This window comes from Malania oleifera, chromosome 7 (genome assembly GCF_029873635.1).
Source record: "Malania oleifera isolate guangnan ecotype guangnan chromosome 7, ASM2987363v1, whole genome shotgun sequence".
Taxonomy (NCBI): Eukaryota; Viridiplantae; Streptophyta; class Magnoliopsida; order Santalales; family Ximeniaceae; genus Malania; species Malania oleifera.
Genome location: NC_080423.1, coordinates 104,791,555 through 104,819,179, shown reverse-complemented (window position 1 = coordinate 104,819,179; position 27,625 = coordinate 104,791,555). Strand labels below are relative to the sequence as shown.

At 36.9% G+C, this 27,625-nt stretch overlaps 1 long non-coding RNA gene across 3 annotated transcripts in view; it reads right to left on the bottom strand.

Annotated features, from left to right (window-relative positions):
- LOC131159701 (uncharacterized) overlaps nt 1-16,753 on the bottom strand; it is a 34,446-nt gene extending 17,693 nt beyond the window's left edge. Inside the window, exons 1-3 of one of the 3 annotated variants that reach the window (XR_009137855.1) lie at nt 16,617-16,753; nt 10,922-11,006; nt 10,574-10,854 (exon numbers count right to left, since the gene is read on the bottom strand). This is a non-coding gene — a long non-coding RNA (uncharacterized LOC131159701). Of the gene's footprint in view, nt 1-10,573; nt 11,007-16,616 lie in introns of all 3 variants that reach the window. The other 2 variants (XR_009137854.1, XR_009137853.1) reach the window with 2 other exon arrangements.
- Nucleotides 16,754-27,625: the final 10,872 nt, after the last annotated feature.

The window sequence follows — 27,625 nt, the reverse complement described above, 5'->3', positions numbered from 1 at the left end:
CAGCGACTTTGCATTTGACTTCATTTTCCATCTTAACAAAACCATAATCACCACATTAGTAAGATGAGAAGAAGTCCCTTCGTGCTGTTACATGGAATGATGCTGCAGAATCAATCTTCCATGTTGTGTCTTGGCAAGTGAGGTTAACGTGTCCTTCCCTACACACCACGTAAGTTTTACCTTCATCAGAAGTCACAACTGCACTACTTTTGTCCTCCTCTTTCTTGTCTTCACTAGTTTGTTTTGCCTTCCATTACCAATAGTCCTTCTTTATGTGTCCAGGCTTATTACAATAATAGCAGGTGAAGTTACCTCTTGATTTTGATCTACCTCTAGACTTACTTCTGGACTTGCCTATGTTCTTATTGTCTCCTTGGGAATATCTACTTCTGCCCCTCTTAGTAACCATCGCTTGTCCTTGAGAGTGAGTGGGCAAGCCTTGCTCAGCTCTTCTCTTGCCTTTTCTAATGATGCTATCCTTCACCATACTCAAGATTACCTTTCCTTCTGGTGCTGAATTATTGAGAGCTACCACCAGTGTCTTCCAGCTATTTGGTAATGACCTCAACAAGATCAATGCTTGTATTTCATTTGCAATAGTCAACTCCATGCTTGTCAAATTATCAAGAATTTCATTAAATTTATCCAAGTGATCTGAAACGTTTTGTCTATCACGTAATTTTAAATTCACAAGCCTTCTAATCATGAAGGCTTTGTTCCGGACATTCTTTGGCCCTTCATCTCTCTCCAAGATGTTGCCAAAGTTTGTAGGCATCCATTTCTTTGGCAGTATCACGGATTGCCCTCTACTCAACTCACTGTCTTATAACACTGACAGCTTTTCTGTTGAGCTTCTTCCAATCGGACTCATTTTTTCCACTTGGTATAATCCCTTTGCATTCAATAGGATCGAACAGATCTTTACAGTACAACAAATCTTCCATCATTGTCTTTCAAATTAAATAATTTGTCTTTGTAAGTCTGATCATGGAACTGCTCCCAAGACTTGTACTTTCCTCCATTTAATATTCTCTGGTACTGTACGTGGACAAATGCAGTGAACAATGTTACTACAATATAATCTAAAAATTAAGAATACATCCAATCATGAAGATGGTATCAATACACATCAATAAAACCTACCATCAAGGCGGTACTAATACACGGAAATAAAACCTATCATCAAGGCAGTATTAATATACAGAAATAAAACCTGCCATCAAGGCGGTAAACCAGTAGCTCTGATACCAATTGTTGGGATATGAACACACACACAAAGAACACACAAGATTTACGCGGTTCAGCCAATTTAGCCTACGTCCACAGAAGAGGAGTAACTTCACTATATATATATATATGGGTATACAATGAAGGAAGAGGAGGATTACAATACTAACCTCACTCACCTTAATACACACTCATAGTGCACTCACACTTGTTGTGTCTTCACTTAAATTCTCTATCTTCACAACGGAGGAGAAGTACTCCTTTTATAGGAGAAGAGGAGGAGATCATCGTAGCAAGTCTCCTCCCAAAAAAAAAAACGTCACCATCAGCTTTCCCTCTTTTTCAATGCAGTAGGTGGAAATGGTTGCACCAAACTGCAGCCAAGTATGACCACCATATGCAGCAAGTCCTTGCTTGCTTTTTATTATATGAGGCGGGCCCAACACTATTACCTATCATTCATCAATTTAGTATCAAAACCCAACCACAATTACCACGCCATAGCCAAACCATATACCTTGCAGCCATCAAAGCCACAGATCAAAGCACTACTGTTGTTGCCACCAGCCAAAACAAGGAACAGTTATTTTGTTATAGTGATTCAATTTTCAATCCGTAAGTATTGTTGCAAACTACAATACAAAGCATTTAAAGTTCTAAACTCACAGGAAGACCCAGAAAACTACAGCATTGCAAAAGTTTCCAGAAAATTACAGTCATGCGCATGTCTCAGCTTTCCAACACTTCTCCAGAAGATTTTCATGACACCACCCACACCATTGAAAACAAAACCCACCAAAAGACCCATCTTAATTTTTGAGACTATACTGTAGCAACATTGTTCACTGCAGTTGAGCATATTAAATGAAGGAAAATACAAGTCTTGGCAACAGTTCCATGCTTAGACTTACACAAACAAATTATTTCATCTGAAAGACAATGATGGAAAATTTGTTGTACTGTAAAGATTTGTTTGATCCTATTGAATGCAAAGGGATCATACCAAGTGGAAAAAATGAGTCCGATTGGAAGAAGCTAAAGAGAAAAGCTGTCAGTGTTATAAGACAGTGGGTTGAGCCGAGGGCAATCTGTGATACAGCCAAAGAAATGGATGCCTACAAATTTTGGCAACATCTTGGAGAGAGATGTATGAGCCAAAGAATGCCCAGAACAAAGCCTTCATGATAAGAAGGCTTGTGAAGTTAAAATTATGTGATAGACAAAATGTTTTAGATTACTTGGATAAATTTAATGAAATTCTTCATAATCTAACAAGCATGGAGTTGACCATTGCAGATGAAATATAAGCATTGATCCTAATAAGTTCATTACCAAATAGCTGGGAGACACTTGTGGTAGCTTTCAGTAATTCAGCACCAAATGGAAAGGTAATCTTGAGTATGGTGAAGGATAGCATCACTAGAGAAGGCAAGAGAAGAGCTGAGCAAGGCTTGCCCACTCACTCTCAAGGACAAGCGATGGTTACTGAGAGGGGCAGAAGTAGATATTCCCAAGGAGACAATAAGAACATAGGCAAGTCCAGAAGTAAGTCTAGAGGCAGATCAAAATCAAGAGGTAGCTTCACCTGCTATTATTGTAATAAGCCTGGACATATAAAGAATGACTATTGGAAATGGAAGGCAAAACAAACTAGCGAAGACAAGAAAGAGGACAAAAGTAGTGCAGTTGTGACTTCTGATGAAGGTAAAACTTACGTGGTGTGTGAGGAAGGACACGTTAACCTCACTTGCCAAGACACAACATGGACGATTGATTCTACAGCATCATTCCATGTAACAGCACAAAGGGACTTCTCATCTTACAAATGTCCTGATTATGGTTTTGATAAGATGGAAAATGAAGTCAAATGCAAAGTTGCTAGTAAAGGAGATGTGTTGATAGAAACAAATGTTGGATGCAAGCTACTACTAGGATGTTCGACATGTCCCAGACATTCGCCTTAACCTAATCTCCACAGGTCAGCTTGATGACATGGGTTATGAAAGCTATTTTGGTAATGGAGTGTGAAAGCTTAAGAAAGGGAATTTGGTGGTGGCCAAAGGAAAGAAGGATGCTAGCTTATACTACACTCAAGATAAGCAACTCAATGCAAGAGATGTGAATGCTATAGAATATGAAGTCACCACTAAGTTATGGCACAACAGACTTGGCCACATGAGCGACAAGGGACTCTAGATTCTTGCAGCGAAAAAGCTTCTTCCAAATTTCTCAGGTAAATCTATGAAGAATTGTACTCATTGTTTAGCTAGTAAACAACATAGAGTTACATTTCGAAAGAACCCCCCATTTAGGAGAATGCAGATTCTACATTTGGTTCATACTGATGTGTGTTTTATGAATGATAAAAGACTAAAAGTATTGGTGGATCATTGTATTTTGTTACATTTATTGATGACCACTCTAGAAAAGTGTGGGCTTATCCTTTGAAAAGTAAAGACCGGGTGTTAGATATGTTCAAGAAGTTTCAGACCAATGTTGAAAGACAAAGTGGAAGAAAGCTAAAATGTGTTCGCTTATACAATGGTGGTGAATACATTTGACCATTTGAAGAGTATTGCAAAGTCCAAGGTATCAAGCTTGAGAAGTCAATTACCAAGACTCCTCAACATAACGGCTTTATAGAAAGAATGAATAGAACCATCTGCAACAAGATTATTTGCATGCTCTCTCATTCAAGACTGCAAAAATCCTTCTGGGGTGAGGCGTTAATGACAGCAGTTCACCTCATCAACCTTTCTCCTTCAATTCCTATAAGAGGTGACATTCCTAAAAGGATTTGGACTGGGAAAGATGTATCCTATAAACACTTAAAGGTGTTTGATTGTAAAGCTTTTGTCCATGTTCCTCGCAATGAAAGGACCAAACTTGATGCAAAGACAAAAGAATGTCTTCATCGGTTATGGTATTGATGAGTTCGACCACAGATTATGGAATCCAAAGAACAGGAAAGTCATCCAAAGGGAAGATGTGGTGTTCTTTGAAGATCAAACTATTGACAATTGTGAGAAGGTCAATAATCCAAAGCATGTCCTCAGGAATCCAATCGAGTTGACTCCAGATTCACCACCACAGCCACAAAAAGAGCATAACGATAACAGAGAAGTTGATGAGTGATGAACCAATAGCTGAAGGTGATCAAGAAGCTCCAGCAACAGAACCCCAGATAAGAAGATCCACTAGGGAGCATCAACCTTTTAGCAGATATTCACCAGATGAGTATGTGTTGCTAACTGATGGGGGAGAGCTAGAATGAGTGGTTGAAGGCCATGCAAGAAGAGATGAAATCCTTACATGAGAACCACACTTATGATTTGGTAGAATTACCAAAGGGAATGAAAGCACTCAACAACAAATAGGAGTTTAGATTGAAAAATGAAGAAGGAAACTCACAACCAAGGTACAAGCACGACTAGTTGTGAAAGGTTTTGGTCAAAGAAAAGGCATTGACTTTGAAGAGATTTTCTCACCCATGGTGAAGATGCTATTCAAGTTCTCGGATTGGCTGCCAGCCTGAATTTGGAGATTGCGCAACTCGATGTAAATCTGCATTTCTCCATGGTGATTTTAAAGAAGAAATCTATGTGAAACAACCTGAAGGATTCGAGGTCAAAGGAAAAGATCAGTTAGTATACAAACTAAAAAAGAGTTTGTATGGCCTCAAGCAGGCACCGAGACAATAGTATAAGAAGTTTGATTCCTTCATGATGAAGCACGAGTATAACAGGTTCAAATTTGACCATTGTGTTTTTATTAAGAGATTTCTAGTAATGACTTCATTATTCTCATGTTTTATGTGAATGATATGTTGATTGTTGATCGTGATATTAAGAAGATAGAAAAGTTGAAGAAAGAATTGAGCAAATCCTTTGCAATGAAGGATTTGGGTCCAACAAAACAGATTCTTGGAATGAAGATCTTTTGAGATAGGAAAAATAGAAATTTTTGGTTATCTCAAGAAAAGTATATTGAGAAGATGCTAGAAAGATTTAACATGAGCAAGACAAAACCAGTTAGTTGTCCACTTGCAGGACACTAAAAGCTTACTTTCAAGCAATATCCTACAAGTGAAAATGACAAAGAAGAAATGAAGAAAGTGCCTTACTCTTCAGCCGTGGGTAGCTTGATGTACACCATGGTATGCACAAGACCTAATATCGCTCATACAGTTGGAGTAGTCAGTCGATTCCTTTCTAATCCCAGCAAAGAACATTGGGAAGTCGTCAAGTGGATTCTCAGGTATCTCAAAGGTACTTCTCATTTATGTTTATGTTTTGGTCATGGAAAACCTATGTTTGAAGGCTACACAGATGCAGATATGGCTGGTGACGTTCACTCCAGAAAGTCTACTTTGGGATACCTGATGACATTTTCAGGGGGAGCAGTGTCATGGCAATCAAAGTTACAAAAATGAGTTGCATTGTCCACTATTGAGGAAGAGTACATCGTCATCACTGAAGGAAGCAAAGAGCATCTATGGATGAAAAAGTTCCTGGAGGAACTTGGCCTCAAACAAAAGAAGTATATTCTTTACCGCTATTCATCTTAGCAAGAATCCAAGTTTTCATTCAAAGTCGAAGCATATTGATGTTCGATATCATTGGATTCGAGAAGCGTTGGAGTCAAAGTAGTTAAGAATAGAGAAGATCCATACCGATGACAATGCATCAGACATGATGACTAAGACAACGTCCAAGTCAAAGCTCGAAGCTCGTAAAACCACAACAAGTTTGGTAGAACTCTCCGCATAAGTCGCGGGGGGGGGGGGGGAGTTATTGGGCCCACCTCATATAATAAAAAGGAGACCAAAACTTGCTGCACATGATGGTCAGACTTGGTGAGCTAGTGTTGGGCCCACCTCTTGCAATAAAAAGGAGGCAAAGACTTGCTGCAGATAATGATCATACTTGGCTGCAGTTTGGTGCAACCATTTCCACCTACTGCATTAAAAAAGAAGGAAAGCTGATGGTGATGTTTTTTTTGGAGGAGACTTACTACGATGATCTCCTCCTCTTCTCCTATAAAAGGAGTACTTCTCCTCCATTGTGAATATAGAGAGTGTGAATGCACTGTGAGTGTGTATTAAGGTGAGCGAGTTGAGTGTTGTAATCCTCCTCTTCCTTCACTGTATACCACTATATACCCACATATATAAATAGTAAAGTTACTCCTCTCCCGTGTACGTAGGCTAAATTGGCCGAATCACGTAAATCTTGTGTGTTCTTTGTGTGTGTGTTATTTGATCTTGGGCGGGATTCATATCCCAACATGTGAGACAAAACCAGATTCTCCAGCATCATACAGAATTGTGAGAATTGAGTTTAGCCATGATATTTTGGTTTTCTCAACAGATATTTTCACTTGGCATTGAGGATTATTGACCTATACTATAGGGCCTTGGATTGTTAATGCAAATTTCAGGGTCTGCATTTGGATTGAGACCAACTATGATATTTTAAGATTTAATGCAAGAAAATTAATTTTACTATGCTAGATTTTGATGTCAGTTTGAACAAGTCCAACTTCGATTGTTTGATACATATATTTTTGAAAAAATAACTTCAGCACCATCAGTCCCTAAAGGTCAAGCTTAAAATGAATCTTTTTTGGAATTTATGCAAGAGTGCAAGACATCCAGGATTATTGTTGATAAAGTAGAGAACCTACAACCGAGAAGCCAACATTTTTAATATTTTGCAAGATATGATTTTTAGAAATTTTACATGGGCATCTATACTTTGTCTTGAAGATCCTGTTCGTTTCAACAGAAATTTTTCCAAGAGAGAATTCATCGCTTGGCTGTTTTATCTTGATATTTATTTTGAATACAATGAAAACAAGAAGGACAAGATTTGTATCTTACTTATAAGCTTGTGGGCTATGCAGCTGAGTGGTGGGATAGAAAACAACACTACCGAAGACAACAAGGCAAATCTCAAACTGTCCTTTGGTTTAGAATGAAAAGTTTGTTAATATCAGAATCTTGAGATCATCTTTCATGTCAAGAGAAGAAAGAGTTTTTATTTTGGACAATATAAGCTTCCAATCTCGAAACAGTCTATAACATATGAAACCAGACGTTTTTATGAAATATGATCACAGAAAAGAAGAAATTGCAAGTGAACCTGCATTCTAAACAACCTACGAAGGATGACATAGAAATTGTTGTTATGAACTACACCTATAACCCTGAATTTATTGTTGTCATGGATTATCAATGTGGGAATGTAAGCTCAATGATTGTGTAGATGATAGACTACATTATGCATCCTTGAAGGGCAAGCAAATGCAATGGAACATTGTAGAAGAGTCCAAGGGGCAGGCATCAAAATTCAATGTTAAAATCGGGAATTCGATTCAACACAAGTTCTTTTTAGAGCATAAAATTTTCAGATCATGTAAAAAGTTTCAAACACAGACCCCCAGCTTGAATCATCTTCCAAAGTGTGATAATTACTTTATTGGGATTGGGAACTTTGAGGAGAATTACAATAATTACTTTATTGTGCCACTGCAAAACTCAAGGTTGAGTGTTCTCTAACAATAGGAGTTTGATGGAGGATTGCTAATAATTCTAGGCTCTCTCTCTCTCTCTCTCTCTCTCTCTCTCTCTCTCTCTCTCTCTCTCTCTCACACACACACACACACACACAAACCCCTTGGGGAAGCCTATAAAAGGAGCCATAACTTAGGGGCCAAAGGGATGGGCAGTATGTAAGCAATAGGCACTACCTCTAAGAAATATCTACATAAGCAAGATTTAATATGGCCTACTCATCCTATTCCTCATTTCTTACACTGACTTAAGCATCAGAGTCAGCATTGGAGGGCACTGAGGGTCCCTCTCAAGATCTCTTTTCCCTTGGTTGTAGGTGATTACTAGCAAGCTATGGATGTGAGGACCAAAGGGTTGATTTTTGACGTCAATGGTTAATTGGTTATCATTTAGCACCTTTTGAAAATAACAAATGATACTATAGTCAAGACAAGAAGTGTACTCATCCTTCAAATGTTGAAAGCCCACTATGTGAACACTCATAGTGTAAAAGTGCTACGACTCGACTAAAAGTGTCAATGAGATTATTCTCAGTACTCACATGTATTCTTGGCAACATTTAATCTATTTAACACTAGGATTCTTTTGTGATTGCAGATACTTCCGTGTTAGGTGATCATAATATATGACAAAATCTTATAGTAGTAGATTATACCCAAGGTAGTTAGAATCAGGATCCCACCTAGAATCGTTGGAGGGGTCTGGATCGAATCATGGATCGTAAGATTCTACTTACAATGTGAAATAAATTAAAAAATTAGGTATTTGGCATATTATGACAACTCTCACTAAAATAAGCCTAAAGACTTGGTAGTAAGTTTAAGAAATTTTTAAAAATTTCAAGAACGTAACTAGCTTCCTAGCTAGGCTAGCACCAAGTAGGTTTTCCCTTCAACAATTTTGACCCTAAAAAAATCTGAAAGCTTTTTGTTGAAGGAAGAAGAACTTTTTGTTAGTCAAAAAAGAAAGAGAAAAAAATAAAAGCTATATGCTCTATGCTTTTTGGGGGGGGGGGGGGGGGGGGGAGAAGATAGGCAAAAGGAAGAAAGTAAAAAAACAACAAAGGTAATGCATAACTGTTACAAGCCTGCAACTTTAAGCTCTCAACCTGACTGTACAACTCTCTATTTGTTGAAGCTCTCTACTGATCTCAAAGCTCTCAATCGACCTCTACTGTTGCTAGAAAAAGTAGTGCCAACCTACTGATAGACAATTGGGGATTTGCCCATCAAGAACTCTAAAGCTCTCAAAGATCTTTCATTAACAAGGGATGAGAACTTTCAAGAGATGCTCAGCTGTTCACTTGACTTGGATTGAACAAATCCCAGGACATGCTCATCACTTTGCCCTAATTTTCATGCATTTGGGCCAACCAAATCAAATTGTGTCTATTGCAAAAGTAAAGTGTTTGGGACAATAAAGATATATATTGGGCCTTTTCTTTAAAATCCAAATTAGAAAAAATCCATATTCCATTGCACAAGCAGGATCACAATCCTAAGGATCCATATAGTATCCTATTGGGATCCTACTTTAGGATCCCGATCGATTAGGCAAGTCTGGATCGTAGGATGTAGGATCACAAGATCCAAACAAGGATTTTGATAGCCATGATTATACCACCAATGCCTAAGTGCTTATACCAGAAAACATATAACTCTTTGGCATATGTGGAATATTTTAAATTCACATAATTGAATTTCTCACTAAAGCAGGCTAAAGGGTGACCCTCTTGATTTAGCACTCCACCATACGTATTCCAAATGCATAATAGACAATCTCAATGATATCAATTTTTAAGATTTATCATAAGCAAGTTTACTAAAATTGCTAATGAGAATCCCTGTACAATTATTAATTTAATAATGGGAGGGGAAAAAATGAATTTGACATTCTCAATCATTTAGATTATAAAAAGGAGGGAAAATTACTTGAAAAAAAATTATGATAAAAATGAAAGAACTGCATGTCAAATATAAATTGCACACTTCTTGCTTAGCATTTTTGAACATTCATCGTAGTATTTCTGCTCTTGTTCGCCTATCATGTGAAACATTTTTCTAGTGTCAATATCAAGTTTATGCTTATTCATGGGCTTGGGTGGCTTAGAGAGGTACATCAATACTACAATTTTGCATATTTTATTTCTTCAGAATTTGGGGATAGCTCATATCCTAGTCAAAAATTATTCCATTCATTAGTTCATTGTCCTCCAGCTTTCAAACTACTTTTTCCTTCCCAATCAAATCTAGATTTACATCACCCTCTCAACCCACAACAGCCAGAATCGCTTTAACAGCTATTTCAGCTAGACTACTTGCATGAATTTACACTTGTAAATGACACAGAAATGATTATAATCACAGTAAAATAGGAAAAAATCATTGAAATCTCATTCTTAAATCCATCACCCAGCTCTTTTTTTGAGTTGGGATGGGGATGAGCAAGAGGAAGAAATTCACTTCGAATTATACAGATGAAAAATATGTTGCACAATAAGTAACATTAAAAATTTTAAATGCAGAATTATACAACTAGTAATTTTTAAATGCTGCAAAAGTTTTCTTGCTGTAAATTGTTTTTATTCAAACAACAAAGATCTATAACAAAAGCTTCTAGCAGTAACTGCAGCTACGTTCATTAGCCCTTTGGAACATTAGGTAACCAAGAAGTGTGGTAATGTACTAATGGTCAAGCATGTGTGTGTGTGTGTGTGTGTGTGTGTGTGTGTGTTTGTGTGTGAGAGAGAGAGAGAGAGAGATGAGACCTTACATCTTTGGGACAAAGTAGTCAAGCACGTCCAAACTGAAGGTTGTATGTTTGCAGTGCCAACTCAAAAAGAAGCCATCTCATAACTTTCAGCAACCCCAACAGGATGAATACAACTTTCAAATAGGTGTTCAGTCTGCTCTGAAAGAGACCCAACCATTGTGACTCCAGTTGCACCATTGGCCATCCACCAAATATCATTGTGTTGACTATAGAACAACTTACTTATCCATCAGTTCCGATAGTTGAAAGAAGCATTGTGAACTTTGTTATGGGTCATAAATCTGCCCATAGAAACCATTCAGCTCAGCAAATGAAAAGAGCAAAATTTGCATAAAAGGCTACAGTTACCATTGCCATTGCATCAAAGCCTGGCAGATCAGGAGAGATTCAACATAAAACCACCAATAATCTGAGTTATTCAAATGACCGCATCCTACATTGGAGAAAGAAATCTTTAGAGGTGTGATATTTGCATCAGATTATGCAAAGTTGTAAGTAAATTGATGCCTTGAGTGTTCTTATCAGGTGGAATATTTTAGGAAAGAATGACTTGTAAAATATCTCTTTAGTATGCATCAGATGCCAAGATAAGAAAGGTAAAAAGGCCTGAATTAAGTAAATCTTAAAAGCACAATGAGAGAAGCATTGGTGAATAGGAAGTGACAGGGCACACATAGAACTCCTTAATTGACAGTTTGCATAACCTATAGTGTTGATGATATCAATCAATGGCTTACATTTAGGCCAGAGGCATTCTATCAACAGAAGGAAAACTCTAATATTCAAGTTCTTAGCTTGTCAGGCTTACAATAGTACCACATAATGATAATATGGATGATAAAATGAAAGAACAAGATGGATGCAAAAATATAATTTCATTATGCCACATTCAACGATCGCTTGCTAGGAGATTGGGGATTAAATGTGCTCTACATCAAGGAATCTAGAAACAAATGGATCTTTGGAAGTCTATTACTTGTGATACCAATCTATAATAAAACTCATTCTTGGAGTCCAACTTATGGCGTAAAATTTTAGGTTGAGGGGTTCCTTGATCACAATATCAAAGCTTCCTTGACCTCGACTTAGGGATTATTTGGAACCACTTATGAAAAGTACTAAACTGAAATGAAGTGTTGAATTTGATAAGTACTATTAGAAAGAAATTTTTAATTCTAAGTGTTTGGCAAAAAAGTTGTGAAGTGCCTGCCAATGCTTAAAATGACTACTATGGATCTGTATTTTTAGAAAATTTAATTAATATGTTAGATAATTTTAGAATATTTGGGCAAAAACTAAGGACACTCATGGAGTAAAATAATTTTTGGGAAAAAAAAAACTAGCTTTTAGCTTTTAGAATCTTCAAAACTATAAATTTTAGAAGTTTCTCAAAAAAGCTAAGAGCTTGATGTTTTAGAAGTTGAAATTTTTGTTTGCCAAACTTGTTATATCCAGCATTTACTTTTAAAAAAGGAGAAGTTCAGCAAAGGGGGATCAAACTCACCATAAGTACGCTCTCTATGCAATCCGCCCTTTATCAATTCATAAGCAACATTTCAAGTTAACATGAAATTCTAACCAAAGAGTAAATTTTTACTAATTTTTTTTTAGGTTTGATGGAGAATAAAATAATGTCTACATCCAGGAAGACAAAAGGCACCTGAAGGTGTAACCTGAGACAATCAAATAAGGAAAATGAAGGGATCATAAATCCTAAATAAAAGAGGGAAAATAAAGGAGCATGACTCTTTAAGACCTTATCACTCCTTACAAATTAGAGGCACACAATATTGAATATAAAAAAAGTGTCTCGTCTATAAAAAGGAACTCTTTGGTAAGGTAAACGAAGACTATTGATCTCTTTGAAAACTATTGCTATTATGTCTTTACTTCTTCCAAGCTTGTTTTGTTCTCTTTACATCAAGGTCATAGATTGGCCCTACAAATTTTAGCATCAAAGTAGATTGGCATGCCAAATACAGGAAGTCTATTTCCACAAGACAATCCTTGTAGCTGGAGAAAAAAGGGGAAGGGGTGGGGGGGAGAGGTGGGCGGCACCTTGATCGGCCCCCATCCAACAATCCAGAGAAAGAGATGAAGTGGTGGGAAACTTGATCATCCCCAAACCAGGGAGTGCCTCAGCTCCAAGGCCTGAAGAGACTAACAAAAAAACAGAAAGGGAAAAGGGGAAAAAAAATAATAGGTAAAAGGCCACGGTCGGCTTCAATTCCTAAACAAGAACAAAAATCAGCACCAAGATGACCCCACTTAGGACTTGACTTTGGTGATCAGAGAAATCTTTGGAAATCACCCCATAAGCAGGACCAAGAGCTCCATGACAGCTAAGCTCGGCCTCTCACCACTCAAGGCACTTCTCCGTCTTGGTTGTATCCAACAACAATGCTGGCCACCAGTTCTGCAGGAAATGCATGGACTACAATAACTCATGGCCGAAAAAGTTCACTAGTGCATTTTGTTCAATTTTTCCAATCAATGTATGGAAGAGTAGATGTAGAAGCATTGCATTTATTTGCTAGCCCAGTCCTATTGTTCTACTTACAGTCTCCATCAAAATAGGACACATATATTCATACAATCTTCTCTCATTTGGGTCTTGGGCAAGAGTAATCAATTAAAGTGAGCGTGGTGATCAAGGACCTCAGGTATGTCCTCCATTTCTTACTTCCATGTTCCCACAATGCGTACAAATTTGGTGTTTGCTTAAAGGCCCAACCAAAAGGCCAAGGGATCTATTGGACCCTATCCCTCCTTTAAAGGTAAGGCTGTCGTGAAATTTACTTGAGGCAAAAATGTCCATCCTAGAATGGTGTTCGCCAAGGGTTTGCTAAAACTTCTCTAAGGACAAAAACTATGCATAACCAAACTGCAAGGATTTGCACATTGAATGGTTGTGTGCACTAAGCTTGTTGTAAGGCATCAGCATAAAGTAACATTAGAGTATCAGATCCTCAATTCCTATTTGAAATTGAGGTCTTCATTGCCCAATTTCCAATTATCTCATCTTTGGCTTCATGGGTTTTGTTCTTTACCCTAATCAAGTTTACTATGATAATTTAATAATATCTTTTAGTATTGGCTTGTGTGGTCAAGTTGATGGCAAAAATCATTTCATAAGCCTTTTGAGTATTTTGAATCGTTCAATGAGTTTGAATTCTTTCCCTAATTTATTTATTAGGTTGCAAAGAATATGATGATTCCTCGTAGTAAGTTTAGGTTGGATGAGAATGGATGGGATAACAATGCTAGCTTGAGATGTTCTTTGGGGAGTCTGTGGAGGTCTATTTCCCATATCTACACTATTTTCACCCCCCCCAAAACACTAACTTAGCAGTGGAAAGGGGATCTTGTATTCGTTTTTGAAAAGACTGATGGCTCGAGAAAAATTCTTTTTCCACTTCTTTTCCTTGTCTTTTTAGATTGTGCTCTGAGCCAAACAATGTTATTTCTTTCTTTCTGGATAATGGGAGTGGCTTTCTAGTCTCTTGGAATTTTCATTTCAAGAGACCTTTATATGATAGGGAGATGGTAGAGTTGTCTTTATCGTTGTCCATATTGAACAAATGCAAATTATCCTTGTGAAGGAATGTTCATTCTTTGCGACTGGGTCATTTGGGGCCTGGGGGTGTTTCGTTGTAAATCATTCTTTGAGTTTTTGACTAATTCAAATTATCCATGTCCCCTTTATTTAGCTATTTGGAAGGTTAAAGTTCCCCAAAAAATTAAAGTGTTTACTTGGTTTGTTGTGCTTAACAAAATTTACCAATAACTTGCTGTAGATAAGGAGATCTTTGAAGGCTCTCTCTCTAGATGTTTACATGCTCTGTTTTAGGAATTTCAAAACAGCCTCTCACCTCTTTTTGCATTGCGATTTTGCATGGACGATTTGGAATAAATTGTTCAATTTCATGGAAGACATTTGGGTATGCCCCTATTTAGTGGAAGACTTGTTAATCACTTCTTTTTCAGGCTTTAGAAGAAGGAAGGATAGGGCAGCTCTATGGGAGTGCAGCAAGTAAGCAGTTTTATTGGGTCTTTGGTTGGAATGTAATGCGTGGATTTTTTTCTAGGAAGAAGTTGAATTCATATTTGGTGTGGCAAAAGATTCAATTCTTAACTTCTTTATGGTGTATCGGGTTTGGTTTTTTCAAAGAAGCTAGCTTTCAAGACTTAAATAGGGATTGGAAGAATTGGTAGGATTGATTTCTGTCTTTTGATGTTTTAGTTTTTTTGGGTTTGTTCCAGATTTTTTGGGAGATGCCCTTTCTCCTCCATGTAAATTCTATTCCTATTAATTTCAAGATGGGTCAATCATAGGATATTTTCATTTTAACATGATACAAAAAAATTGGATAGATGTGAGAGTACGGTGAGATCTACAAGAGAATACAAAAAAGTTAAAATGCACATCAAGTAGCATTATTATAATGCGACAAGGCATTCTCTTTTTAATGACATCTGCATGCACGAAAATATATTTCAAAAAATTAGCCTAAAAAGGTTGTACGACTAGCCCAACAAGCAAAATAAGCTCATTTGGTAGAATGGTCGAATACAAAAAGTCAAATAGGCTCACTTGAAGAAACTAGCAGAATGGCCAATAATGAAAAGCCAAATAGGCTCACTTGACAGAATAATTATGTAGAAAAAGCCAAATAAGTTGACATAATGGCAGGAACGAAAAGCCAAAAAATAGACCCACTTGCTATAATGGCTGATTACAAAAAGCCAAATAGGCTCACTCGAAGAAAACTAGTGGTGGCCAAAAGAAAAAGGTCAAATAAGCCCACGCGGTAGAATGGCCAGGGCAAACAGCCCAAGCTTTGGCTCGGACGAAAGAACCAAGCTCTTACTTGAATGCAAAAATTAAGTCCTACTCATAAACTGAAAAATGAGTTCTACCCATAAATTGACAGATGAGCAATAGATGAGATCTACTCATAAATTGACAGATAAACTCTACTCATGGTTGACAATTCAACTCTACTTGGATTTGAAAAATAAGCCTTGCACATAGATTGACAAAGGAGTCGTGCTTATAGATTGTCAATGAGCCCCTCTTGTAGATTCATAGACAAGTCCTATAAATTGACATATAAGGCATGCTCATAGATTGGCAAATGAACTCCGTGTATGAATAACATATGAGCTCTATTGATAATCAAAATATGGGTATTTCCTCACAAGCAATAGACGAGCAAAAAATAATGTGAAAAATAAGTAATCAACGCTTAAAGATGGTTTTCAGAGCTTCAGAGTGACGGACAAGTGATGGAGGATAAAATAATATCTACAACCACAGAGACAAAAAGGCACCTTGACACAAAAGTTGTATCCTAAGACAATCAAGGGAAATGAAGGAATTGTAATTCATAAATAAAGGAGAAAAAATTAAAGGGCGTGACCCTTTAAGACCTTATAACTCACGAGTTAAAGACACTCAACATTGAACACCAAAAAGGGTGTCTCTCCTATAAAGGAGACTCTTATGAGAGGCAAAAAAGGATGATTGATCTCTTTAATACTATTACTATTTTGTTTTTACTCCTTTCATCCTTGACTTGAGTGTTTTCTCCTACGGAAGTCATCCAGGGTCCCTCGAGCTTTCCTTTTGCTCTTGGTTGCAGGCGATCGTTACAATCTATGAAAGATTGAGGTACAATTTTGCAATCAACAAAGTTCAAATAAAGGCGTGAAATTGAAAAGCTATTTCAGTTCACTGCAATTCCCATTTATTTCATAACTAATATGCCCGTCTCAGTTAAATTCCATTAACAATTCAAGCAAAATCGCAACTGGATCCAATCCAGGACAACACTAAGGCGCATAGATAAAAGTAATCAACACGCTAGAAAACATTACGAAAAAGCTGAGTAGTTTGGCACGCTAAGTAGGTGGCCTTTACGAAAAATTTCCAAAAAAATGCAAATATGCAAAGGTATGCGGAGGAACCAGGAAGAAGAAAACGGAGACCAAATTAAACAGCGCAGAGAGAGAGAGAGAGAGAGAGAGAGAGAGCGCTAACTAATAATGCCGCTCTTCTGCTTCTGCTTCTCCATGGAGGGAAAAGGAAGCACCCGAACGCAAGTTTGGGAATCTAATGCAACCCGGAAGAAATTGAAAGGTGTTGTTTGGTTGCGTGAACTGGTTGTACCCAGTCCGAGATTGGAATTGTTTAATACCGTTTACTATTAGCGCGTGATACGTTCCTATAATCCTATATGATTACATCACTTCAATGGACTTTCTAATCTTATAAAGTCTTTCCGGCTGGGCTTTGAATTGACATGAGCGTTCGAAAAACTCTCAAGGTCACTGCCTGACTCATCTTTATTTCAACTTGTGTTAGATTAATTCCCAAATTTGAAAAGGATGTTGACGAAGCATATTTGCCACTTTTTTTGAGATGATTGATTGATGTTAATAATGCTAATTGATATTTTAGCATTGTCAATTATGTGGTTGTTAATTTGTTTGCCTTTGTTGCCAATCACCACAATTTGTAGATATAGAGATGAGTTCGATTTTCAGCATCAACAATATAGCTTATACCTTAAGGTTACGTTTGAAACTCAAAAAATATTAGAAAAAATAAAATACTAAGGCTTTTACGTTTTCATATTTGATTATTGAGAAAACTATAAAAGACAATGAAAATATGTACCAAATTAATGAGCAATATTTTGATTTTTCTCTTCTTCTTCTTCTTTATTGTATAGGAACTACAGGCACCAACAAACCCTTCAGACCCCCTGGACAGCACCAAACCTACGAATCAGCGTCCTTCCCCTAAGTCTCGCTAATCAGGTAAAATCCGGAATGCGAACACGACTTCCGTGCATCAGTTGGACGTTCGACCAACCCGATCCCCGGGACACATCTCTATTACCATCCACGGTTCCCACTAGCTCACAAAGAACTCTTACCATCCACGGTCCCTGCTGGCTCACAAAGCGAACTATCACCATCCACGGTCCCCACTGGCTCACAGAATAAATTCTCATCATCTACAAGTACCACTAGTTTCGTAAGTATATCTACCTGAAATTGAACTTCCGATGTTCATTCTTACGTACTGATATCTTTCCACCGCTTCATGCCTGTGGGGGCAGTTTTTCTCAATTTTTAATCATATAAAAGCAAACTTTTATTTTTAATAAAATTTAATATAAAAGGAAAATATAATAAAAAATGAGTTTCCTCCTTATTTTCTTTTCCTCAAGTAAAATTCTTAATCCAGACGGACCATAAATGAAGACATATGAGTTGTTTGGTATCACTTCCAAAAATTATGAAAATAAAAGTAAAAATGAAAATGAAATTTATAAACAAAAACTTATAATTGAAAATTGACAATACGATTGGTTAATATTTCTAAAACTAAAAGAAGATCAAAAGTTTGATTAATTTTTGCCATTGAATTAAATAATAGTTAAAAATATTATTAAAATAGTAAAAGTACAAAATAATACAAATTTTAAATATTATAATGAAAATAAAAATTATTATAATTATTTTATTTAATTATTATATTTTAAAATTCACTTTACAAGAACAAAATTATTGTACATGACAACTATAGTTTAAAAAAATTTAATGGCTTTTATAATTTTTATTATTATTTTGAAAATATATGAAAATTTTAAATTATATTTTAAATTTATATGGCCACTATATTTTAAAATTTAATTAACAATTATGTATGAAATGAATGATTCAGGACATAAAAATTGATTATAGATATTATATTAATCTAGTAAAAACTTGTCAAAACAATTAAAAATCATAAAATTTTCATTTTTAATTTTTTAAAAAGTAACTGAAAATCGGAAAAAAAAAATTTTAAAGACATTTCATCTTCTAAGACCAACACTTTTGATGTTATTTGACGTATAATAATTTCTATATGTCTATTATGGATCTGTACCCCTTGGGATCGATAAATCTTTTGTAACCAAAGAAATACGACTTTGCACTATAGTTAGTTAGCACCAATCAATAATCTCCAAGGAATTCTAAGAATTTTTGTTATACATTCGTTCCAACCTTCAATCATCTTTTCTAGGTTCATTGATATTGAATCAATCGAACGCACTTCTAAACACTTTCATAACCTATTTATTCACTATATAAAAATAAAAATGAGAAACAAGAAACATCAATAATTCCGAACAACCTCAAAATTTCTTCGACCTTGAAAAACCTTAATCTTAATTTTTTATACTTATAAATAAAAATTTCCAAAAATTAATGTCAAATTTGAAAACTTTATTTATTTATAAGATCATATAATATATATTCCTCATCATCGTTATTAATTATCATTGCATTAAATTAGCTATTTCCTTCTAAATGTTTTTTAGGCTATTTTGATGGATTCTCATGTTACATACTATTTTTACACATGTGCTTTTTCAAATTAATCAGTGCATTAAAATTATTAATTATGTGAGTCTTCTTTCTTTTAGTAAACTTTTTTTTCGAGCTAACACTTTTCAAACATTTCAAAAAGTGCTCTATAATTTTTAATGTTGTGACATTTTAAATAAGATTAGTAACGACTTGCCTTAATTAGAGATATACCAAGTAAAAAATTTATTTAAGTAACAGTTCATCTACATCGGATTAGAAATCCTTAAATAAATACTATATTATATAAATATTTTAAATTATTAAAAGATTACTTGTTTGGATCGAAGTCTTAATTTCATATCTTACCTAAAGAAACATTTTTAATGAACGGTTCTTCAAAAAAGTTATAGACGATAAATATTTTGATCTTTTTTTCTTTATTAGTCAACCCAATAATTTGTATTATACAAAGACTTTAACAGACATATAATATATAATGAACATTAAGCGATAAATTATTGCTTGCGACATGTTTGTGACCTTGATTAATTTATTAAATAACAATCTCACTTATGAATAGATATATGTTAACATCATTTGTATATCTTTGTTTTCTTTTCTCTAACACTTTTGTTCTTCTCATGAGTCTTCCTTTTCTTTGAATTTCTTGTGCAACTCTTCGTTCCTCATACCCTTAGAAATATTTATTATTAAGTTCGTTATAGTTTGAATAAATATTACAAATTCTTTTTAAATTTTATGACACTTGTTGTTTGTGTAAGCAATTTTGTTTCTTGTATTTAACTTATTTTTTAATTTTCTAAATTTGCATAGGAAATTTGGAAAACTTGTGTATGTGCGAGCGTGTGTAATTTTTTAGATTTCTAATTTCTTTGAAGGAGCATGGAGTTTGGATCTTAAATTTGAATTGTCCTTGTAATGAGCCCAAAAATTTTATGCATGAAAATGTAAAAATAAAAATAATAATAAAAATAAAAATTTAAATTTAAATTTAAATTAATTAATTAATTATTATTAATTAAATAATATAATATAATATTATATATATATATATATATATATATATATATATATTATAGTAATAACTTCAATTTCAGGAAGAAGAAATCAAAATATCAATAAAGCTACCGCAGCCCCCTAAATGCCTATGCCTTCCCTCTCACTTTCTCCTCGATTTCCTCGGTCAATCGTGCGCCAATCGAAAAACTAAAGATGTCGCAGGACTCCATTCTCCGCCACCGACATATCTACCAAAGCGGATGTTTCGTATGAGCGACATAGGCATATCTTTTGAGATAAGGTAAATTCTTACACTTACCTCAATTTTTCTTAAATCTTTAGCCCAATTGACAAACAGAAACCGCCAGGAGATTTGTTGACCCTATAAGTCACACCTGGTTTTGATTATGATAAATACTCAGGTATTTGATGGCTTTCAAGTGTATGTGCAGGTTCACTTTAATAGATCAAGTAATGGCACATGAAAGCAAAGCATGAAGACCCTAAGGATTCTCTTTCATATTGTAAATTCAGTTAATGTAATATGGGTCTGTAATAGTAACTAGGGATATCGATCTGTAATAATCTCTGCATGTTATGCATGTAGATAATTGTAAGCTCAACAAGATCGTACTCTGATCATAGGGTACCAAATGTCATTAGGGCACCTCGACCGATGCCGAATTTTTGGGACTATCTCAAAACGGCCTCAGTAAGACCCTAGTATGACTCTAGGCCCCACTCTCACATATATCATACAAAATACAAGAGTGCTAAAAATGTGCTTAAATCAAATATTTATAAGGAAATTGAGAGAGCTCGGGCGACCGAACCCCTGGAGTTCAAAACTCCTCGGGCGCCCGAACTGTTGAAGAGTCAACAGTTGACTTGGGCTCTCGGGCGACCGACTAATAATGTGCATATCTTCCACGGGCGCCTGAATCATTTGAAAGGGACATTCCACCAACTCAAGTTACCGAATAGTTTAGTTCAAAAAGAGCCCCGGGCGACCAAACACATGAGTTCTGGCCACCGAATATAGGACCGGGCACCCGAAGTTACAAACAAAGGCTACTAACTTTGATTCGGATTGCCGAAGCATGACACGTGTGACCGAACCTATTTAAATACCTTTCATTCGTGTGTCTGTTCGGGCAATCGAACTACGGTTCAACCACCTGAACCTTGACGGGTTAAAATTGTTTTAACTGGGGTAAAATCGAGTTAAGTTGGGTTAATTGTATTAAACATTTTTGAACTTTTCTAAGAATACCCAACAAGTCCCAAACGGTTATAATTTTACCCTAGCTTATAAATATGAGTTCATTTGTGTGGATTAGTACGTGATTAGCAAAAAATCATTAACAAAAATCCTCTCGTTTTCAAAATATTATTCTTACCCAAATACTCTCATAACTCTATTCCCTTGATACATTTTAGTATTGTGAGAGCATATTGGTTGTGCTAGTGTATATTAGGTATTGTTAATACTCCCATTGTTCTTGTTTGATTGACTAATTTTAGGGGAGTTTAGTTAAGTTTGTCCCACATATTTTAATATCATAAATCTTGTGTTGGGATAAACTAACAAACTTAGGGGTCTTTGCATTGTCATTGCAAGATTCCCTTAACTTCGATTTTGTTGTGTAAAAACATTTTCTACAAGCTATAATATTTTTCAAACTACTCTTGAGCTCATTACATTGAAGGAAAATATTTTGTGTTAAGTTTGAACATTTGATTAACATCTTTGAAACTCTGATTTGCTATTGAGCTTCCATTTAACTTGTTTCAAAGATACAACTTGTTTAGAACACTCTTGAGCATATTAGCAATCATATTTTGTTGAGTGTGGCTTGCACAATAATACACATCACTAAGCTTACATTTACCTATATTATTGACGTGTATGTGATTGCGCTTATATTGGATACATATCTTCTTTACATGAAAGCATAATCACTGTAACAGTCAGGTTGTGAAAAATACTGTTATATTTCCAAGCATGGCCTAAGGGGGTTTGATCTAACCCGGAATGATCAGGTTGGGGTCAACCTTGTGAATTTGACCTAGGGTCTTCTTCGCCCCGTAAGGAGAATTTGTAAAGGTTGAGGTCAGTCCTGTGCTAATTGACCTGGTTGTATTAGGTGCCGCTCCACCTGTTAAGTGAGCCATTAGTGGAATCATCAGACTTGCGAGTTAGAGGCGGGGACGTAAGCACAGTTGGCCAAACCCCGATAACATATCTTGTGTGCACTGTTTATCTTTCTACAATTTACATTTCTACACATGTATATTGGTAAATGCTGCACATGATTTTTATTTCCGCACGTTATATTTATGTGCGCATTTGAAATTGTATAGACAAACCCTAAGTTGCGAATATACTTCTATTAGATTAGTTAAACCTAAGAATAAATTCCAAAATTCTAATTCACCCCCCCCCCCTCTTGAGAATACACCAAAGCTAACGAGATTCATGGGGAGATTCTCTACAAACTAGTCGGAGCAGGTTTTCGAGTTGAAGCTCTAGGGCATCAACCTTAAATTGGGGTAGGTTTAACAACTTGGACTTTTATAGGCTATTTAGGGTATTCAAAACCTATGGGTATTTTAGTGAAAGTTACTTTGGGCATTGTAATGAATAATGCAGTGAAATTTGAATTTCAGGGTTTAAGGGGTTTTAAACGTTGTGGGGCGTAGGTCGGGGTTTTATCGAACTTTTCAGGAATCGGGTAAGGGGATTAAGTTAAGTTAGTAATTTTATGAAAATTAAAACAATTTAATTGTTATGTTTATATATATAAGAATTTAAAGGTTATTTTGAAAACCAACCGTTCGAAATGAATTTTACAAACCTATGATATATGGTATGGTATTTTTGAAGAAAATGAATGGTTGAAAGCTTGTTTGTTTACATGGTTATGTTAAAATGTGGAAATCGTGTGGCAGATGATTTAATTGGTATGGATTATCGTATATGTGGATTTGGGGTTTTAAAATACTGAACTGTTTGTGAAATACTGAAATTGTTTGCGAAATATTGGAAATGTTTGTGAATAATGCAGGGATTTGATTTGATGGTCGAGGGTCGGGATTTTGTTTAAATGGTTGTGAGCCGAATTGTATTTGTGGCCGGGGGCCGGGTTTTTGGAATAACAGGAAATTAATGTGAATTGATATTTTAAATGGTGATTTTTATTATCTAAATTACATGATATGCTTTAAAAACCCTGGGGACCAATGTCTTGTGAGCACGGTACCATTGCTAGGGATTTGTTATGTGGCTGTGTGCGCCCACACCTGTGCTGAGAGGTGTAGGGTGACCTGTTCGATTTTCCTATGCGAGGTGAATATACCCCCCTGGGTGAGGGTAATTGGACTAGCAGTTGGAGCTGCATAAACCCATGGAGTATGTTAGCGAAGAGTATAGTAATTCCTACAGCTGCTCCTTTAAATCCTGAAGTTATGTTGGAGCCATCTGGTAAGCTTTAGAGATTGGTGCCTTATCAGGCAGCAACTCCATCATAAACTCCACCTCACGATTCGGAGGTAAACTGAGTAAGTCTTTTGGAAACACATCCAGGAACTCGTTAACCACTCGAATATCCTCAAGCTTTAACTCATCCTACGGTGGTTCCTTCACTCAAGCTAGGTACCCCTGACATCCGTCCAATAGTAACCTCCTCGCCTGTAATTCTGATAGAATTCGTGGCGTCAAACGCACACACGGTCCTACAAACTCATACTCCTACTCCTTGGGAGGTCTGAATACTACCCATCTTTCCTCGACAATCGATCACAGCATAACTGGAGAATAACCAATTCATCCCCAATATGACGTCAAAACCAGACATATCATACACCACAAGATTTGCCGGTAGTAGCCTTCCCTGAATCTCCACTGGGTAGCCTCCCAACATCCTTTTACAGGACGTTACACTCCCAAACGGCGTAGCTACAGATAACCCCTTATTCATAACTTGGGTCTCAACCCCACATTATTTAACAAAACTCACAGATACAAAAGAACGGGTTGCAACCAAATCAAATAAAACAACAACTCTATTTGAAAGGAATAACAAGTTACCTGTCACTACATTCCCCACACCATTAGCATCCGCTGTAGTAAAAGAATATACCCTCGCTGGAACTGTGTTTGCCTGGATGGTTTCCCGAGGTATCCAATTGTTACCCTAGTTCACACTGGATGTAGGCGTGTCTCTCTTCGGTGTGCAGCAGTCACGAGCTGTAACAATTACCCCCAAATGACTGGCACTCACCTTCATGCCATCTGTGGCACCTGATACAACAATCGCGTGACTGATCCACCTGAGAACACTGTCGCTCGGTATTCTAGCGGTAACCTGAGCCATGGTTCCTCTTCTTCCATGATCCATGATCAGAACCAAATGACACTGGCCATTTCTTCGGTTCCTGATCCACCTTATCCTCCCGAATGCCGGTATCGATCACAATGGCCTTATCCACCAAAATCGAAAACTTAAGGATCTGCAGCATACCCACTAGTCTGCGGATGTCTTTCCTCGGGACCTTCTTGAACCTCCGAGTCTTCTCGTACTCATTCGAGATAAAGCATGACAGGAAACGAGATAGTTGTAAGAACCCGAACTGTGGTATGTGGATTTAATATTTGAAATAAGGGTAAAGTGGTCATTTGGGCAAGCTTCGTCGACAAAGCCAGAGTTCGTCGACGAAGTCCCTTCTGTTCTCGGCAACGAAATTTAGTGTCTTGTCGACGAGGAGATCCCGAGGGATTTTGGAAAAATCTGGAACCTCGGCTCATCGACGAGGCCACCGTCTCTTCGATGAAGGTAATGGCGGACTCGTCAATGACCAATTTTTTGACGAATCCACCTGATTCAAAGGGCTATAAATATCCAAATGGGTTGCTTTGGAGCTAAGTAATCTCAAATATCTCCTCCCTCTCTCTCTCTCTCTCTCTCTCTCTCTCTCTCTCTCTCTCTCTCTCTCTCTCTATAACTCGAAGCTCTCTCTCTCTCTCTCTTGATTTCGTAGTCATTCATCACCGGATTCATAAATCTGACGTTACTGCGAGGATTAGGGAAGAATTCTCTACGTTTCTAGCGAATCAAAATCTTTTGTTCGAGCAGTTTCGTGTTTCGGGACAAAATCGAGGTAAGGCTCGGTTTTTCTTTCTGATTCAAAATATGTGTAGTAGTATGAATTGTAAGCATGTATTGTACTGTACTTTGTAGGTTTGGGAGTCTTGGTTCGTAGTTTTGGGGACCGTAGAGTTCGTAGTTGGAATTCGGGTTAAGGTAAGGGGATTCAGTTTATATCAGTTTATTTTCGAAATCGGGATCGGTAAGCTTGTCGGTTACGATCGTATGTATGTTTTGGTAACTTATTTGGGGAAATCTATTAGGTAAAATATGATATTTTTGAGTTACAATTTTTGAAAAAATTTTGGGATTTCGGGTATCATCTCTGCTTTGTTTGGAAAACGGTTTGTTTTGTTTAAACTGTATTATTGAGATGACTGTTATCCATATTTGTATAAAGTTGTATACTTCAATTAGAGAACGATATGATTTTCCATAAATCAAATAAGTGTGGTATGTATGGTTGTATGTAATTGTTCCAGGTATTTGTAAAACAGCTAGTGGCGGCTAATTACCATACACTAATGAGTATAGGAATGTGAGTTCCAAAAATGATTCTAGGTTTTTGTGAAATCTGCTAGGGGTGGCTAATTACTGTATGCCGAAACAGCTATGTGGCGGCTAATTACCGTACGCTATGCCATGTATCGATGTGAAAACCGTGGATGAGAGTGTCCGGCTCTATATCCGAGGGTGTGAAATATTACTACGTATCTCGGCTGGTCACCAAGGGGTGTGAGCTACACTGTATTAACAATGTAATCACTATGAAGTTTCGGGTTTCATGGAGTAGTTGCGTATTAGCAATGTAATCGCTGTGAAGCTTTGGGTTCATGGAGTAGTTGCGTACTAGTGTGAGTTACATCGTATTGGCAATATAATCGTTGTGAAGCTTCGAGTTTCATAGCGTAATTGCGTATTAGTGTGACGACATTGACCATGTGTTTTGGGTAACGTATGTACTGGAATGAATTTTTGAAAATACTGAAACTGTATGGAACTGTATGGAAATGTTTTCGAACTGTATCGTATTGTATAGTGTTATCTTTTGCGTAAAATAACACTGGTATGCCACACACTGATATAACCTGCTTTCTTCCTTATTGAGAAGTGTCTTACCCCGAATGTACGTACAATGTTTTCAAGTTCATCAAGTAGCCGTAATTAGCATCCTCACAATCAGAAGCGGGGGTGTCATTAGCTGATGTTAGTACCTGATTAGGTACGAAATTTTGTAATCGGGTTGTCGTGATGGTTTTTTGTAGACACACAGAGTATGTACGATATTTATGGGATTGTATACCTTAGTATTGTATGGGTTCGTGTATCCTAACTTTGTATAGACTCCAGTATGATATGTTATATAGATAGATGAAACATTTTCCGCTGCGTAACTGATGAGTATGAATGTATATGTGTATGTGTATAGGGCATCTGTGTACCCCATAGGGCCGGACCCTCTTATTGTATTGTATCATATATGTTTGAATTGATACAGAAACAGGTTAGATTACTATATCACACCTGAGACCCATCTGCGGGTTCGGGCGTGACAATAGCTCTATATACCGACAGCATACCCCTGCACCGTCATATCTCCCTGTATTAGAACAGATAACTCATCCACCTTTACATCGTGTGTGGAGGTCAGGAGGCATCTCTCAAAGAACACTTCCTTGAAACGGCTCCACGTCATCTATGTTGGACCGACTCTCTGCTTCTCCAGCAGACTCACCGCAATCCACCATCGCCCAGCCTCCCAAAATAGCTGGAAGGTAGTGTAGATGACTCTCTGCTTATCCGTGCAGTGTAGAACCTCTATAATCCTTTCGGTCTTCTCAACCCAGTCCTCTGCTATCATCGGATTGGGTCCTCCTAATAACATCGGAGGGTGCATACATATGAACCTCTTGATGGTACAACCTGCAGCGGTAGGAGAATGTTCACGTATCCTAACATTCCACCCGATCTCCCGCATAACACGCCTAGTCAACCCTCGAGGCATTGAAGGAGACTCATCACTCGCAGTCCTCTCGGAGCCACTATCCAAGTTGTTATCCTTGGGCTCCATTATGAAAAATAAAATAGGAATCGATTAGAATTCCTACGTCATATATAGTTTACACAATTATTGCGGGTCCAGGTCTGTCCTATCACACCGACACGAAACCATCAATGGTTTGCCGTGATTTTACTGAAATCGTCATTCGAGGAAAAACACAGAACACCGCCAACGAGTCCCTGTCTAGCAATAAAACAACCCTCGGCCTATTCTACCTTTTTTTTTTACCTCTTATACTCTTATATGTACACATATTAACGTATAACTAAGTCTACAAGACCTAAAAACCTAGTTAGCTCTGATACCAAGCTGTCACGACCCGAACCCTACAATGGCCCCAAGGTGTGATATAGTAACCTAACCTGTCCCTGTATCATATAAAAACACACATGCTACTATAATGAATGAGGGTCCGACCCCGTGGGGTTCCCGTACACCCTCTACACATTCACA